We start from the raw sequence: 13,254 nt of genomic DNA on the forward strand, positions 1-13,254 counted from the left end.
CAATAAAATATATTTTTTAAAAGGGATTTTGGGATTTAATGGCAACATTCTACCATTATTCTGAACCTATATAACTTTTGAATAAGTAGTTCCTTTCCTTTTTCCCAAACCCAGGGATTGAGAGTCACAGTTCTTATTGGCAGCGGGCAAAAAGAACCATAAAGTAATAGACCCCCAGGGTTTGGCGGGGGCAGGGAGAAGGTTCTGTAACAAATGTATTTAATACCACTGAGTTAAACACTTAAAAATGGTTAAGATAATATATTTTTATATTATGTGTATTTTAACACATTGAAAGTTGGGGTAAAAAGAAATTAAGTACTCATACCTGTCAGAATGGCTATCATCAATAAATCAACAAACAACAAGTGTTGGTGAGGTTGAGGAGAACAGGGAACGCTCTGCACTGTAGGTGGGAATGCAGACTAGAGCAGCCACTGTGGAAAACAGTATGGATTTTCATCAAAAAATTAAAAATGGAATTGTTTTATGACCCCATGATTCTACTTCTGGGAATATATACAAAAAAAACCCCAAAACAGTAATTCAAAAGAATATATGCATCCCTATGGTCATTGTAGCATTATTTACAATAGGCAAGCTATGGAAGCAATCCAAATACCCATCAATTGATAAGTGGATAAAAAAACTGTGAAACAAAAGAGTAAAAAAGAATAAAGGGGGGCAGGAAGGAAGAAAAAAACAAGAGGCCTAGCAACACACCAAACTAAACAAACAAGCTGCTATGGTAAAAATACACAACAGAATACTGCCCGGCCATTAAAAAAAAAAAAATGAAATCTTACTTTTGCGATGGCAGGGATGGACCAGTATTATGCTTAGTGAAATAAGTCAGACAGAGAAAGACAAATACCATATTTCACTTATATGTGGAATCTAAAGAACAAAAACAAACAAAATAGAAACAGACTCATAGGTACAGAGAACTGACTGACAGTTGTCGGAACGGAGCGGGGCTAGAGGGCTGAGTGAGAAGACTAAAGGGATTAAGAAGTTCAAATTGGTAGTGAATAGTGACAGATATATAGAGTACGGCATATAATATAGTCAATAATATTATAATAAACATACATGGGGCCAGGTAAGTACTTGAAACAGTTGGGGGATCACTCTGTAAAGTACATGATTTTGTTACCACTACGCTGTACATTTAAAACTAATCCAGAATAATATTGAATGTAAACTGTAATTGAAGAAAAAAATTTTAAGACTTTATTTATTTTTAGAGAGGGGAAAGGAGAGAGAAATAGAGGGAGAGAAACATCAATGTGTGGTTGCCTCTCACATGCCCCTCACTGGTGACCTGGCCTGCAACCCAGGCATGTTCCCTGACTGGGAATCAACCAGCGACCCCTCAGTTTGCAGGCTGGCACTCAATCCACTGAGCCACACCGGCCAGGGCAATAATTTTCAATTTTTTAAAGGGGAAAAAATGGGAGAAGAGTCAAGATCAGCCCAACTAACTTTAATCTCATCTCACTTATTTGTACTCCCACAGCTTTCTTTGGTGTCCAAGAAAAGCAGGGAATTGCAACTACAGCAAAGAATTACACACATAGGGCAGTCAATCTTAAACAAACAAACAAACAAAAAAAACAGGCTTAATTCACTTTGTCTTGTACAAAATTATGTGGTGGCCACAGATGGAACCTGAGTCCTCTGCACAGAAACCCTGGTGTGGGTCTATACAAGATGGTCAGTGAATTCCTGGCAGGGAGACTTGGTGATGGTCTCTTCCCAGAGATCAGGATGAGATAGCTGTAGGTCCTAGAGATGGCATCAGAGGTGGCCTTGGCGAAGTTGCCCATGGTAGCAGTGTATCCCCTGGCCAAGGCATAGCAGTCATGGATATCAGCCATCAGTAGCAGCTTCTTGGGCACGGGCTGAGATGATGGTGGGCAGCCTATCTTCTATCTGTAACAGGAAGTGTAATTGATGGTGAGCATCATTCTCATATGTGCCATTGCCATAAAAAGCTTGGAACCCCTGTATGCATGTGGCTTTAATCCCTATGTAAAATAGGAGTTTCTTCCATGACTGGTGTAGTTCAGTGTGTTGGTCCTCGTCTGCAAACCAAAAGGTCACCAGTTCAGTTCCCCATTGGGGCACACGCTCGAGTTGCAAACCAACTTGCCAGCCATGTCCCCAGTTATGGTCACACATCAATGTTTCTCTCCCTCTCTTTCTCCCTCCCTTACCGTCTCACTAAGAAATAAATAAATAAAATCCTTTTTAAAAATGGGAGTTTCTTATTCTCAAACACACAGTAAACCTAAAGGAAGTTTTTTGAGCTGCTGTGAGGGAAAGGCACCCTACATTTTAAAAGGTATTAGTACATACTGATGATCACCTCTAAGTGACTCTTTGCAAACACATGCCCAGCATCTTGATCTTACAGAAACTTTTTTTTTGGAAGAGGGCTTTTGAGTGGTAGAGGTTGTCTGTGAGTGTATATGTGTGTGTGTGTCTAATTCTCATCTCTACTGCATGGATTCACATAACCTAAACCACTAGCATGAAAAGCCCCCAATGAGTGTTATACACTCCAGCACCTGCTTCATGAACTTGGGCTTTTACGCCTGACACATGGGCATAATTGATGAAAATAACCAGGCAGTCTCATACCATATGTCTGTTCAATATACCCTCCTTGTCTTTAAGATTACATTGGATGTAGCTAGAAGAAAAAGTCATCTTTTCACCTGTTTTCACCCTCCCTCACTTATAAGGAAGACTTCTTAGTTGCATAACTTATTTAATTAATGAGTCACTCATATGACTAGTCAAGACGTAGGGATGACAGTGGTTCCAAATGTGAGGTATTTTTGGTTTTTCAGGGTTTTTGATAGCATAAGAATATTCCTGGCTAAGTAAAAGGATAGCAGTAACTGCTCTCATAAATCACACTGATTTTTCCCAGGTTGTTTAAGGCAGGATGGAAAGTTCAGCCAGTCAAAGCACAAGGAAGGCTCTCTACTCCACACCTCATAAAATGAGCCCAAGGTGCTTTTGCAAGAAAGCAACTTGGACCATACAATGCCTGAGTCACTGGGGAAGAGAGAAAATGTGAAAAGCAAACTATGGGCTTTTAAAAAAATGCAAATCCAGCTATGTTTGGATTCAACTATTTTAAAATATGACCTCTCAGCCCACTAGCCACTCCACTTGGAAGGAAATTCTTAATTTATTTCTAAGGAGTGGCAGAATTCATTAGAATCACAGTCTCCTCATCCAGCCTTATGGTTTTAAAAATTGCCTCTGGGAACTTGCCTAAAATAACTTTTTAGAGTCTGCATTTCAATAAAGAGACCTTTGCTGAAACTTGGATCAGATGTTCATTTATTACTCTCACCTCTTAATCAATTAAAAAATATATCATAAAACACATTCCTTATAAGAGGAAAAACATAAGAGTTATTCTCTTTGCTATGTTTAGAGCACAATTTTTCTAAAGTGCAAGGAAACGACATATGTGTACTGAATGTAGAAAATGTGCTTGCATCATGGGGTAGCTCTGTGAAATATTATTACATTATCAGAATCAGACAAAAGCTGATGGGTAGGAGGTAATAACTTCCTTTTGCAGGTGTCAGAGGAGGGTCGGGGTGGGAATGTTTAAGTGCCTGGGGAAAGGACTAGAAAATCATGTTTTTATTCAATGTTTAGAACTGAACAATCTCTAAGTAAAAGGAATCACACTACATCTGCCTTAGAGGTGGGATGATTACAAAAGTGTTTATGGAAATGACTTATCCTTAAATACCCTCTTCTTGAAAAAATACATTTTTTATTAAAGTATAGTTGACAAAAAATACTTAGTTAAAGTTCAAAGCCTGGGAGCTCCTCACCAACTTTCCATTCATCTTGGCACATAGCTATTGTGGACAGCCAGCTCCCAAATACAATTACTGAGACATATGATGTCACAGTCTAGGATGTACATTCCTCTCCCTGCTCCCCACTCCACCCCACCCCACACACAAACACATACACTCATGAAGAGTGGAAACAGCTCTTAAAATCACATGCTTAAGCATGTTTTGTAAGGTTATGTGGCTGCATCCCCCAGAGACGAAAGAAAGATGTTGACTGCGGAAAGAAAAAATGCTATTGTAGGGGTTTATCCCCCCTAACCAGAATTTTCTTCTCTCTAAAATCAATGAGCTGGCCACTAAATAAGTGAAAACAAAAAACAAAACCTCTTGGCTATACCTTTACACCCGTTTAAATGACGTCTTTTTGAATTATTAAATCTCTAGTCTATCTAAAACAGCAACATTTTGACATGTTGGACTTAACACAACTTCGTCCCTCAACGGGGGATAATCCATCAGTGAGCACATAATTGAGTGATACCAATGTTCCTCATGCAGCAACTGGGGTTGAGGACTGGATATTAGGGAAGGGAAGGTTTCCACTCATAAGAAGTCGATAGTCTACTTTGGAAAGCATATGAAATAATTCACAAACTACTCCAGATAATATATAATAAGGTGCGGAAGTGTGTGACCGTCCTACGTGTAATAAATTCCATAGATTGAGTTCCTCAGGAAGCAGACTCTGACATAGAGCTTAGGGCACAGGAAGATCTTAGGGAGTGTTCATGGGGTCCACCTCTGAGGGGGAAAGAAAGGACTCATGCCTGGACAGAGAAGTTGGCTGTGGCACAGGCACCCCTGTGGGAATCTCTGAAGCTGAGATGTCCCTTCAGAATAGTCCACACTGGGCCTTTAGGCAGCCCCACACACTCCCACCCATCATTGGTGTGAGATGCCCAGGCAGTTAACGTGACCTGGTGGCTTCTGGAGCAGAAGTAGTTCCCTGGGCGCACTGACAGCTGGTGGTTCCCCTCTTGGTCTGCAGCTGGGGAACAAGTTATTCAGCCTTAAAGAGAGAAGCTGGTGGCTTTCATCCACAGGATGACTCCAGTTCACAATTTCCCCTGCTGTCAGGAAGGTCCCTACTCACAGGGAAGGTCCCCATCCATCTTCAACTGGCTGATTAATTTAAATCACTTGACTCAAGCTTAAACACTTTAGTTTTTTCCTGGGACTTGAAACTTGGCATAGGTGCAGGCAGAAGCAATTGTTGAAGCTGAGGCTGTGGCCTACAAAATCTAAACATTTCTACTGCTGAGATCTCTGGAAAGTCTTCCCGCCACCTGGAAGCCAGGCTTTCAGCTCTCTCTTCAGTTCTGTGAGGTACCTCAGGACCCTTCCAAGAAATCCGTGTTTGGACCTATGTTCCAGAACTGGGTTTTGTTGGTTGCAAAAATAAAATAAAATTACCCTGATGAATAAATAGGGACTATAAAGAGGACTGAAAGAATTTATTATTGTGTGATTTTTATTATTGTCTGTGAAAGTGAATATGACGCCTAAACGCTCAGCCCCATGAAGGGAGGGAACAAGTCTTCCTTGTTTACTATGGGATTCTCATGTAAGCATTGGTATAGCATGAGCATTCAACAAATACTTGGTTCGTGAATAATAAATAAAAGGAGGACTTCTATGTAGGCTGGGATTATCAAAAGGTTTCATGAAGGAGATGGAACTTGATCTGAGCATTTTTTACATGAAAGAATTTAGCTGGACAGAGAAAGGAACTCTGCCAAGAAGGAAAGAGATAGGAATACACAGGTTAAGGAGGCCAGCTCCTTGGAGCAGAGGGCATGGATTACAGGACTGGACCAGGTTGTGCAGACTATTGGAACCCAGAGGGAGCAGGGTAAACTCTATGTGCTGGGCAATAAGAAGACATTGCTGGGTCCTGTGCAAAGGATAATTGAATTAATCATCAGCTTCCTCCTCTCTAGTGAAAACTTGCAGAGAGACAATCTAATGCCAAAACCTATTAGAAATTTCTACCACTATTACTGCCAATGAACCTGGGTTGAGAAAAATCTCACAAAAGCCATGTTGAAAAAAACAATAAGATATGTTATACCTCCCTCAGAGTCTACCTGTCTCAGAGTCTGTGGCTACCAAAAGAAACAATAATGAGCTGTGAGACCCAAAGTAAGATCCCATATGCAACCTGTCTCTCTGCCAGAAAACTTAGGGCAAGACGGAAGAGAGGAGAGCAGTGGTACATTGCATCCTGGGAGACATAACCCCCACAAGTAAAACTCTGTAGGTCAAGTCAGAGTAGACAAGAATCTGGGCAGCAGTCCCTGAGGATTGCAATCTATCCTGTAGAGGGTAGTACCCCCTGGAGGTTGGGGGTCTACTTTAGGGATTACAGTTGTTCCTGTGTTTTAATGGTTCAAAGACTCAAAGGATTTTGGGGGGTGGAAAGGCCTCATACCTGAGTACCACAACAGCCCCACTAGACGAATCTCTCTGGGCATGTGAGTAGAGAGTTGAGCCTATTAATCTGCCCCAGCTCTAGATCTAAGGAGGGGAAGATTATGAGTATAATGAGTAGAGCTGAGGGCAATTAATAGTAATTAAAGGTCTGAAAGCAATCATCAAGTGTAAATAAATCTCCCTCTTGTTTGAAATTCAGAAAAATGAGAGGCAGAAAAAACTTGAAGTCTGTGAAATCACACTTAGACAAAGGAAGAAGGAAAAATGTTCAGAAAGCTCACAGAAAAGCCTGCAACTGAAAATGATCCTGTGCAAGATCCAGAAAAGAAGTTAGGAAATTGTTTACTATCTTAATACAATGAAGGCAAGAAGATGCATGTGATAATTTATAAAAGTAATAAATACCATCAAGAGAAAACAGATTGAAATGAAGGCTAGAGTATAACTTATATTAGTTAATACTCTTTCTTGCAAAAAAAAATGGTAAAAGCAAAAAAGAAGGGATTTATTGCAAGTACAAGGGATGATTTACATACTCTGGGGGCAGGAACAGAGCAGGGGCCTCAGAAAATACTGGAGCTGGGACGCTGCGGGGAGAAAGGCAACATTCCCTGAGTTCTCTTTGCCCCACTCTTTCCCCACCAATGGGTATGATTAATATCCTTTATTTCTGTCACAATGATAGGAGAAATGATACTATCTCATTTTAATATGCATTTCTTTGATTAGAGAAGTTGAGCATGTTTTCATGTTTATCAATATTTCCACTGAGCCTGTGAACAGGGCTGCTATGAGGAATGAGATGAGAGAATAGAAAAAAAATTTTTGAAAACAAATGGAGGCTGCTGTGCTACTCTACTTTTGTAAAAAATGAACAGTGGCTTATATTGAATACATATTTCAAATAAATTCTGAAGTTCATCAGGTTTCTATTAAAGAAGAGCAATGTGTATGTATGCAAAGGCCATTTTAGGTGATGAAATTGCAACCAAGAAAATAAGCACTTGATGGTTAGATATGATAAAGATCTGTCATTTAGTCCTAAAACAACCCCCCCCAAAAAAGGGGGGGGAGAAAAATGGTAAACCTAAAAGGAGTATCATGTAATAGGTCCTCTTTTCTAGCCTGTCTTTGTCTGATTTTTGTGGGATTTTGTTTTCTGCAGAAGAATGTATATGTTCACTTAGCTCTATTTTCCTCCAGTTTAAATAAAATAAAATAACTAATAAGAATTATTGGGGAGGTATAAGGGGACTAAATGGTAATGGGGAAAATACAATAAAGATAAAAAAGAATCCCTTGAATCTGTTTTCAGGGTTGGTGTACTCAATACAAAAAGAAAGGGACAAATGCCTTTTCAGGGTTAGCTTCTCAACAGCGTAATGAAGAATAACACTGAGCTCTGCTGTTCCTCTTACTATAGAGATGACACAATTGTACATGTGTCTTCAAAAAATGTTTTTCTAATTGGGCATTGTTTTCAGAGTATTCTGTTACATATTTTTTTCCCAGTTCAGACTCTCTTAACTGTAAACTGTAAAATAACACACTATGTGTTATTGACACTGAATATAACAGGGAGAGGAAGGGAGGAAGAGAGAGAGAGAGAGATGCTCTCTCACTAAGGACCTCCTAGCACATAGAGCAGTGACACTGGGCCCCCAGCACCTGGTGGCAATAAGATAATGTCAACTGGACAAGGGATTTATCTTGATGGAGTAAGTCAAAAGCCATTAACATTGTGAAATATCCTGTACAATGGTCCATTATTGTCAGAGAATAAATGTTCTTCATTATTAAACAAAGGATTGAGCACCCTGCCTCCCACAGGGAGGGGAGCTCTGTACATCTGCACGCAAACACCCAACTGAACGTGTATTAACCTTGAAGTCTGCTTTTATTTTTTTAATCCACCTTCATTTTCTAACTCCCCACCTCAGAGGTATAATAAAGCAAATGGCACAGAGACTATTTCCATCTAGTTCCTCACACACCATTTATTTGGTCCACATAAGACACTCTATAACATAACAACAAAACATAAACATATATTTTAAAGTTATTTTCCTGACCAGAGATAACAGAAACAAGGTATCTTATTCTAGTTCCCAGACTATTTTTTTATAGAAAATCTTTTCATGTCACCTATAGAACAATAAAGGAAGCCAAGTGGAATTCTTACACTTCTTCCTCTAAAATTGGGGCATTACGTCTTTTTCATGTTAACGATCAGTTTCTAATTTAGGAGGCCCTAGATATAGAAGCTCATGAAGCCAACTACTCAAAAGCAAGACTCATCAAACATGTCTAGAACTGCAACATGCACTTTCCAATTGATCTCAAAGTGGAAATACTTCCGTCACCTGTATAAAATTTAAAGGAAAAATGCCCAATCGAGGGGCAGTTAAACCTGAGCATTTTTATACTAGATTTGATGAAGAGTGGGAAGATGTGAAAAAATGTGATAGCACAAAAGGATAGGAGCTGCAGGTAGGAAACTGGGGGAAACTTAGCAAGGCCTGATCCTTCAGATTCCTCTCACATCACTACATGTGGAGATTAGGATACTTCTTTCCTCCAGGTATAGGGAAGACACCTCTCACGTGAGGATCTCAGGACCTGCTTCAAGGAACAGGGGAAATCAAAAAGTTCTTCTTCCTATGCCTCCTGTCTCCCAAATCACTCAGCTCAAATATTCAATATGCCAAGGTGCCATAATTTGGAGTAGCCTACCCTGGACCACATGAGCCTTAACCCCCAATAGCAAAGAGATGGGAATCACGGTATGAAGAAGTATCTCAATTATGTGCCTTGTGTGATAATGAGAAAAAGAAAGGTGTGTGGGAGAAAGTGCAGCAGAGTAGACAGCTCCCAGGGGCTAATAAAAACCACCAGAAAGGTCTGAGGTCTGGAGCCTGGGGTTGGGCTGAAGCAAGCCACTGCCCCTGTGTGGTTATGGGTGCATTTGTGGGATTTCATAACTCCAAGGGAGGGCCAGGTGTGCACCTCAGGTACCAGCAGAGCAGTGGTGAGAGAGAGAGAGGGAGTATGTCTCAAAATTGTGGCTCATTGTGAAAGTTAAATTAAATTACTTATATTTTATTGTTTACGTTGATTTTATACATGTGAGATGCCATCATCTCTGCAGGCTCAGGGCCTCTGAAAGTCTTAAATCACTCTATAATTACACATATTTGCATAAACAATTTTTGCACCTCTAGAAATCTAAATTTAAAAAGCATGCAGAACCCTGGCTGGTATGGCTCAGTGCTGATGGGCAAACCAAAGGGTTGCAGGTTTGATTCCCAGTCAGGGCACATACCTAGGTTTTGGGCCAGGTCCTCAGTAGGGGGCATGTGAGAGGCAACCACACATTGATGTTTCTCTCCTTCCAATCTCTCTAAAAATAAATAAATAAAATCTTTTTTAAAAAGAAAGCATGCAAAGGAGTGCATAAGATGTCACTGTAAAACAGCAATTTTCAACCTTTTTTATCTCATGGCACACGTATGTTAATTACTAAAATTCTGCAGCACAACAAAAATACATATTTTGTCAATCTGACAAAAAATAGGTATAATTTTGATTCATTAACACTGAAAAACTATTGTTGTGTTGGCTGTTGTCATTTTTTTATTTGACAATTTAAGGGAAAAAGGTCAGTGCCCCTGACTAAATAGTCAGGTATTGCATGTTTTTAAAAGTCTTGCAGCTCACTGGTTGAAAATCGCTGCTATAAAGATATGGACTGTTGTGACCAGCTCGTGAAAGTTCTCAGTATTTCCCAGTGGCACTTTGGATATTTGTGAATAAAGTCTTGAGCTTATTCCTCATGTAATCAGCTCTGTGTGCGTGTGTGTTTGTGTAAGCAGGGGTGTCCCACCTGCAGCCCTCGGGCCACATGCAGCCCAGGGTGGCTGTGAATGTGGCCCAACACAATATGGTAAATTTACTTAAAAACATTATGAGATTTTTTTTTTGTAATTACATGTCACAATGGATTTTATGTGTGGACCAAGACAACTCTTCTTCTTCCAATGTGACCCAAAGATGCCAAAAGGTTGGACACCCCTGGTAGAAATATGTACAAGAGGATAGATTTCCTCTCTCCTCCCAGGTTCTTCTGGATGGTCTAAGAAATAAATTGGCATGAGATAGATCAATAAGAGAAAATAACCAAATTTACTTACGTATGTATGGTGATTCCACAGAGTGTGGGGTCCAAGGGCAAATAAGGCAGTTGAGGTTTACATGCAATCATGAGCTAATGAGGAGGTAGTGGCTTGGGACTTCAAAGGGGAAGAAGACAACTTACGTGGAAATGGAAAAGCAAATGTGTGGTAAACAAATGTTTGCTGGGCCATGCAAATACAATGGGACACAGGGTAGACTCCCCACCCACACCTAATTCATACTCTACTGTAGTTACCTATGGTGATAGCTCCCTTCTGGAACAGACCCTCTAAATTCTTGTAGCCAGGAAGGGGGATGATCAAAGTTTCTTCCTGAGTCTTTTGCTTCTTAAAATAATTCTCATGCCAAACTGGCCCATGTTGGAGTGGAAAATTTTGCTTCCCTACAGTACACAAAACATTGGTAAGTAAAGGTTCCCAAATGGTATCTTAACCTCAAAAATGTTGGCTCAGAATAGGGACAGATTGAAACATTCTATAAAAAGAATAAGAAACAAAAAAGAAATTGAGTCAAAAGAGGGGAAAAGCCAACATTTCATTGAAGAGGCAAGCACAAACGCCATAAATTGAAAATAGATGTTGACCACTAGATATAATTGTTTGCTATGATGATGTGATGTTTAAAAATTACCAACTCCATCATATGGTTTAAAACTGTATATTCCAACCCTGAATTCATCGTCCACCTGTAGAAGAAGTTTAGGGCAGGCTTAAGAAAAATGTCCTGATAAATATAGCTTCTAGTTTATAGACATAATCTGAGATATTGTAACAGTGGAAAATTGTAACTGGGAATTGTAATCCACTCCACAATTCTTTTGACATTTGTTTCTGTAAGTGCTGACTCTAATATGTAGCTTATAGATGAACAGCATGTTTGTATAAGAATCCTAGGCACTAACTTCAAAAGATACAGACTCTGACCTTCAAGCATCCCAGGTCTGGGAGATTTGCTGACCTTCAGCTGTGGAGACAGGATGATGTGAAGCCGGGATGACTAAACCAGGATGATGCATGCCGGGTCATCACTTGCCTCATTGGAATGGACGGTGTTCGTCTGCCTGTAGAGAACTTTGCAACCCCCTCCCTTGATCTCTTTGTTCTGTTCCCCTCCCCCTCCTTATAAAAACCTCCGCCTCCACTGAGAGGGGGAGGTGGGCTTTGAGACCTGAGTCCCCTATCTTCCCAGAGGGATGGGCTTTAAGACGTGAGGCCCCCATCTTCCAGGTGACCTGCACCTGAAAATAAACTACTTTTCTTTACACCAGTAACTGCCTCTCAAGTATTGGTTTTCATAAAGGCGGGCAGCCAGAACTACATTCAGTTATAATATTTTCATTAACCTAAGCTATTATAAAATAGGCATTACTTTTTAGTAAGAAGCAAAATCTCAGGGAAATGATTACCAATTTATCATTTCTAGTTAATGGGAAGGAGTTAATTCTACTTTCTGAAGAGAAGTACGAGAAAATCTTTCATTTTGATTGACTTTGCCAATATAAAAATGAAGAAATTTAATGTGAGGTTTTAAATCTCATAGACATATTTAGTTTAAAATGTTGCAGTGAAGTAGAAGAGGTATGTAGATCTTAGCTGGTTACCCCCAGAATCTGTTTTCTTAATTGCTTACCCTTTTTCAAAGGGCTTTTAAATTTCTGATCCTTGTGGATCCCCATAACTACTTTGCGTGGGATTTGAGTATTGTGGGAAAAGTGAGCTACATAGAGGTTGTGTTGTTTATTCCAGGCATCACAGCCCCACTGCAAGTAATTCCTATTCTCCTTCCACAGTCGTTAATGCCTCCTTAAAATAGTACAAAGAATAAACATGCAATCCAAGAGCTATGGAGACACCCCCTGTATTGTATTAAAGAAACATTTTATGTGAGGCATTTCTGCTGGGGAGAGGAATGCCAATAGGGCCATCCCAATTGAGTGGGTTTGTTCTGACCAGCTGGTGCCCTGGCCATGAAAAGTATTTTAATATCATCGGTGATCACATGTGTAGAAGACCCTGGATGGAGGTCAGCAAAGTTGAGTTCTAGTCCTAACACTTTGTGAGTGCTGACTATGAATAAGGCATCTGGCTAAGTGTGCCACATGGAGAATCTCTTTTCATTCTTACAGCCACCCCAGGCAGTAGATAACCTTAGCTTCTACTTCACTGATAAGAAAACCTAGACCCAGAGAAATGAAATTAGTTGTCCAAGGACAGGTAGCTAATAGGGTGAGAAGCCAGGGCTTGAACTTGGCAGTCAAATGTCAGAACTTGTGTTTCTGAACATTGTGATAACCTACCATTCACTGGTTGTCTGATACAAGCAATCTCTTTGTTTTACTGGGTTCAGTTTCCTTGATTATTTAGTAAAAAGGGTTTTACTATGCCCTTTCCAGTTCCACATACAGATATAAACTATAGGAATTAGAGAAGAAATATAGCTGAAATGCAACTTCTCCTTTGTGAAGCAGTATGTAAAACGTGCTCTGAACTCAACAGAGGAAACTGAAGGACTTCGTAATCCCAACTGTTTCCTCCATTTTAAACTTTGTGTATCACACTAGTTTATTTTACTTACACTTTAGATATGTTCCCAGTATGTTACAGACAGAATTTTAAAATCTAAGTGCTACAATCTATATTTACTGGGTGATTAATTCTTTTAAAAAATTCTATTGTGAATCTTCTTATGTGTCGTTCCTAAATTTTATTTTATATTATTTTCAAACCACTTT

General features: G+C 39.8%; 1 long non-coding RNA gene across 1 annotated transcript in view; it reads right to left on the reverse strand.

Annotated features, from left to right (window-relative positions):
- Positions 1-883: 883 nt before the first annotated feature.
- Positions 884-13,254, reverse strand: part of LOC128780737 (uncharacterized) — a 76,783-nt gene continuing 64,412 nt past the window's right edge. Inside the window, exons 3-4 of the long non-coding RNA XR_008426745.1 lie at positions 9,652-9,729; positions 884-1,935 (exon numbers count right to left, since the gene is read on the reverse strand). This is a non-coding gene — a long non-coding RNA (uncharacterized lncRNA). The remainder of the gene's footprint in view (positions 1,936-9,651; positions 9,730-13,254) is intronic.

The sequence above is a fragment of the Desmodus rotundus genome, chromosome 4 (genome assembly GCF_022682495.2).
Source record: "Desmodus rotundus isolate HL8 chromosome 4, HLdesRot8A.1, whole genome shotgun sequence".
Lineage (NCBI taxonomy): Eukaryota > Metazoa > Chordata > Mammalia > Chiroptera > Phyllostomidae > Desmodus > Desmodus rotundus.